Consider the following 5,907-nt stretch of genomic DNA (forward strand, 5'->3'; position numbering starts at 1 on the left):
AAGTAGCCCAGTGACTTAAACGATAACGTTTACAAATGTAAAAAGTCTAATCTTCCAAATTTATTTAACAAGATTTATGAATTTTACTATATCTGTGGAAACTAAAAAAAAACCAAGGCAAATATGTGAGACATACTATTCACACCATTAATATCTACTTGTTACCAAACTGTAAAGCAAAATTGGAAAACGTTGCTTTGAATGAAAAGAAAGATGACTCCGGAATCAATATCACATATAAAAAAGTTGTAAAATATCTAGGCATTTATTTCGATAATAAACTTAACTTTTGATATCACATATTGTCTTGAAAATGTGTATCAATCTTTACAAATACAATTACCTTAACGAACTTAAAAAATACTATGCTATCAAGCATTATTAGGCCAATTAAAAATTATAGCTATAGATCAACAAACGTCACATAGAGTATATTAGACTATTTAAAAAAAAATGTTTGATATCAAGCCTATAAATTTTTAGAACTAAACAATCAAATTATAAAAAACAATATTGCAATGTAAACATTTATAAGACAGCAAATATACATAGAATTAGAAAGTTTATTATTAAATTAATTAATAAATACATAAATGGTGAGAGTTTGACGTTAGGAGCAATAAAATAGAAAGGACATAGGTGATAAAAAAACTTACCGTTTATTCAACTACAAAAGATAAAAGTAAACACAAGTCATAACACAAACATATCAACGGAATAATCTACATACAGGGGCACATGTTCTACCGCAGAAAAAAACGACTACTAATTTTTCTAGTCTTCTACTAATCTTCATCCCCTCCCGCATATTCGTATGAACATTCATACACACACATGGGTACATCCCAGTGATGCGTATAATTGTCCAACTTTCAACAATAACAAACATCATTAAACTATTAATGTTTTCAGTATAATCAGTGCATCTTTTTTCGTAGATGACAAATATTTTGCGAATACTTTGAAATCTGAAAATCACCAAATTCAAAATGTGTACGCAATGTCCTTAACATAAGTTTCGGTCATTCAATAAAATCAATTCAAAGAGGCTCTGAGCTTATTAAGTGTTCAGAGATACGCCGAGTCCTTGAGACAGTCTTCTCAGAAAAAGCCATAATTCCATTCCAGACATAGTTTGGAGTAACGTAAAATCTCTTTCTATTCTGGAAAAAATACTTGCGTAATGAAGCCGGAACAAAATTCGAAATTGTCCCAAAAGATTTTAAAAGAAACACTGGATGGTTCATAATTTGCTGAGAATGTTTTTGAAAGTGGTAGAATTCTATCACAGGATTTTGGAATTACGTCATCCATCTCAGGTCTTCCTGGGTAATGGACGAAAACAATGTTACACCGATTGTAATTGATATTAAATCATGCAATAATACGAGTTGCCATCTGGCTGAGCTTTTATTATTGTAATGTGTAAGCGTAAACGTTTATGGTAAATACAGGTAATCCCCGAAAATCACGGTACTTTAAGAATGCGAATATCTTTTCCCGAATTACACGGTTTCAAACTACTCCATTTTCGAGTAATTCTTTTAAAAAAGAATAAACTACATATATTATTTGATATAAAAAATTATTTCCATATATGTCATTTGTTTGATAAAGTAGAGACTTATGATCAAAGGCAAAATTCTTCAGAATTATTAGGGAATTATAACTTTCATCGCGAAATTTGAAAAATCACTTCTTCGACTTCTCAATTTTAATTTAACATGTTAACACATTTACACGCCTGCGCGTACCTCCGGTGGTACGCATTTGTTTGTGCTATTAAACGATGCAAATAAACGATGAAATATTTAGATCCTTAAGTAAGTAGAAATAATTTCCATATAGTTGAAAATCAAAATAATGAAAATTTAACGTATATTCATTGAAAATAATCTTTTTTTATTAAATTTCGTTTTACGCTCTGGATTAGCTGCCGTCCGATGGAGAGAAAAACTTTAATTATAGCTGTCCTATGGGAAAGAAACAAGAAATATGCCGCCGGCGTGAACGTGTTAAATAAATACACATTACATACACATTACTTACAAATGTATATGTAAGTATATTATTTAAAAATTTTTGTCAACAATAAAGCGTTTATTGTTATTTAAGTCTTGCATAGAGATTAGATAATAAATATTTATATAGTATCTTAGATGGATACGACACTTTTATTTTGATATTAAGAATTTAAGATAAAACGTTTTTTCAAAACTAATTAAAAGATTAATTTTAATTAAGTAATACAAGATTTCTTAGAAGATTTTACCAATATGAATTCAAACAATATAAAATTTTTAGTTTTTTATATTAAACAGAAGAAAATTTTAAACGTAACTCTGTTTTTATTTTTACACTTAAAACGGAATCCCGTTTTTTGTAGTCTCGAACAACACGGTTTCAAAGAACACGGAACAAAATAATCGTGTTCTTCGGGGGTTACCTTTATTTATTCGTTTTAACTACTTGGTCAATGAACTATACGGAAAGAAGGATATCGATTGAAAATCGATAATTTTCCGACAGAAATTTGTCACAATTACATCTACTATTTTTATATCGACATCAGCCAGCGAATATAATGTAGAATGTATTTACGAATGAAATGTGTATATGGTATATATATACGGAAGTATATATACGGTACATACGGAAGGAAAATGAAATTTCAAAACGATTTGTAATGCCAATTCGTAAATGTTTGTCACGTAAAAATTTAATTTTTATCACATTCGAATTATTATAAAGAATTACGTTCCATCCCGAATGGTGGAAAGAAAGAGGAGAAGGTTAGTAAAGTGAGGATGAACAATTCAAAACATTTTTTAACTGTTGCGTGAGCATACAGTGAAATATATACATGAAGTATACACGGAAAACTTCAATTAATTCATAATGAACGTAAAATACATCGACAAGTACACTTATGTTCGATCGGCTAAAATCATCACAAATATTTTATATAATCCAGTATATATATCATTTAACGAAATACTATTAAAGACGGCCCATACTCGATGAATATCATCAATCAACATTATATATATAAACAAAAATTATAAATTAATTATTAATTTCATACATATGTAATATAATTTGTATTATTATTATATATTAGTAAACACAATACATATATTATACCTATATTATATTATAACATAATATTCTTATACTATCTCTCCTTTTTTTAGACTGGAAGATATTAAATCTATTTTATTTCTATAATTTATTAAGATTATAATATAATATATCTATTATCGTAAATAATAAATAATCACGCATAATATAATAAAGATATTATTCAATAATATTGAACATGTGTGTGGGCTATTTCAATTAGAATTAAAAGAAAATTAATCATTCGTACGTAAGGAAGAAATCGAAATAATCTCGTCTTTAAAATTTTAACGTATTTACGGTTGTAAATCGAAAGAAAAAACAAAGAACATTTCAATGAAAGACATGCGTGCAAATAAGCACGCATACATTCAAATAAAACTTGTAAGAAATCTTTATTATGCTGTTTACATTCTACTTATTGTTAATAGGATTAGGACAAAAGCTCTTAAAATTTTGAAATATTTTCGTTTACACTCGCGTTTGTTCGTTACTTGAATTTCTCCCGATGCTATCACCGCTGCCGTTGAATATTTCCTTCATTAACAATCGCTTTTTTCTACCATTTACACCTCTACATGCTGCTGCTGCTGCTGTTTTTCGACGTACCTACTTCATGTTTTGGACTTAAATATAATAAATATATCGTATAAACTTTAACCGAGGAAATATTAGGGATACGTAGATAGATATAAAGAGGAAAAGAGAGATTGTGTTTATTCGGATCAACGCTCGTTGGAATATTGAAAGATTGGTGTAAATCAAAACTTGATCTTTTCTATTCACAATCAGTATAATGTTTTTTATATACTACTTATATAAATATGCTAAATACATACGAAAATAATATTTTTTTTGCAAGTATAAGTACATAACCGTAAATTATGTCTATTTCTTTGCTTAGATTAAGATCTTTTGTACATATTATATCAGTAGTTAAAATCAAAGTTAAAGAAAGAAAGAAAATATTATATTTATAATATTAGTAAATTTTTATAAGTCTGTAGCTACTTTTTCTTGTAGGCTCCCACAAGATGAAACTCTCCGAAAAGTACGGTGTAATGCAAATATTTCATCTGCTAAAACATTAGCCCTTCTAATCAACATTTTTCGAAGTAATGGTTTTTCTAACCTTGAGGTGGCACAAATCGACGAAAACAAATAGAAAGGATCGCTTCCAACAAAATATCGATTTGCGGTAACGAAATTAGTGATATTGTTCAACTATTAGCTACTCTAATGGCTGCTTTGCATTTTCATCGTGTATATAATTATTCGCTTTCATTTGTTTGATTTATTTAAAGCAGAAATGAGGATAAACAAAAAATGCAACAAAAGGATGTTTCAGTGCAGAAACACAGTAGGAATAACTGACAGACAATAACAGTGAGGTATAAGACGACCAGCCAATATTCTAACATTGAGTACAGCAAAATTATTTTAAAGCATGTAGATATAGTATTTATATTAAAAATTATATTTCAGATAATTGTCCACGATGCAACGGAAATTTTTTAGACTTGTAAATCAATGGAAACTAAATTTTAAATGTTTCTCAGTTATTCAAGTCATTGGACATCAAACATGAAAGTTTTAAGAATCAATACCAATTCTGATAATGAAACTTAAACTCCAACCTCAATGATGGGAAACGAGCTAAATCAAGATTCATGGAGTGTATCTGATTACGCAAATAATGTTGTCGTATAAATTGCTGGCAAAAGTATCAAAGCATTTTGAGTGTGACATATGCTGGGAGAGTCTAATCCAAAATCAGGTCTTTTGGGCTTGTAGAGAATAAAAGATCAAGGAGGATTACTTTCAGTTTTGGAGGACGTGGTAAAACATGTATGAAAAAATTTTCTTTTTTTATTGTCGAGCCCATTATTACTATATTGGTTAGTTTTCTGTCCACATTTATGATAACGATAATCATGCATTTGAACAAACCATCTTATCGGATCATAAAATGCAGCTTCTAAAGCTCATGTTAAAAAAATATTTAATAAAATATCAGATTATACCACGGAGGAGCATTTAAGCATAATTCAATTTAGTGACTTACAAACAAGTATTATATAATAATATATTATTTTTAAGATTCCGTTAATTTGATTTAATATTCTGTCTATAAAGTTGCATAATTACAGTATGCATGTATTCATTGCACTATTTAAAAAAAATTAGGTTTCAAAAAAAGCCGTCTCTAGTTATTAAATGTATTACAGATAGTGTGTGTGTGTGTGTGTGTGTGTGTGTGCATAAATACATGATGTATTGTAAATTTTTTATTCTTTCGGTCTTATTTGAGCTGTAGAAAGGAAATTAGGAAATTTGACGGATATCAACAACTGATAAGGTTGAGTTGCCGCCTACCGAGCTCTTTAAGTTCTGTACCATTATTCGTACACAGGTACTTCTCTTCCTGCGAAACTAGTCTATGCAGAGAGAAATAAAACATAGTTTCTCTATTCTCTGTCTCTCTCAGTCCACTTTTTTCACTTTTATTACAGCTTCATGACTGTATTCAAAATCTGTATATAGAAAATCCATGCCACGAACAGATGTAATACTTAACATGGTAAAAAATAAAAATTATTCCTTTATTACATTTTATTAAGAAAATATAGTTTTCTATTTGAGATACATTGACAAAATTTAATAATTTAAAAAATAATTTAAAAAATTGTCAAAAATATAATAATTATTTTTTTCTTGTTTTTTTCATAATGCCTCTAGATTAGATTAATTTTTTTTAAAGCTTTGCGATAAAATTTATATTCATTA

The sequence above is a fragment of the Polistes fuscatus genome, unplaced genomic scaffold (genome assembly GCF_010416935.1).
Source record: "Polistes fuscatus isolate 324 unplaced genomic scaffold, CU_Pfus_HIC Scaffold45, whole genome shotgun sequence".
NCBI classification, from domain to species: Eukaryota; Metazoa; Arthropoda; class Insecta; order Hymenoptera; family Vespidae; genus Polistes; species Polistes fuscatus.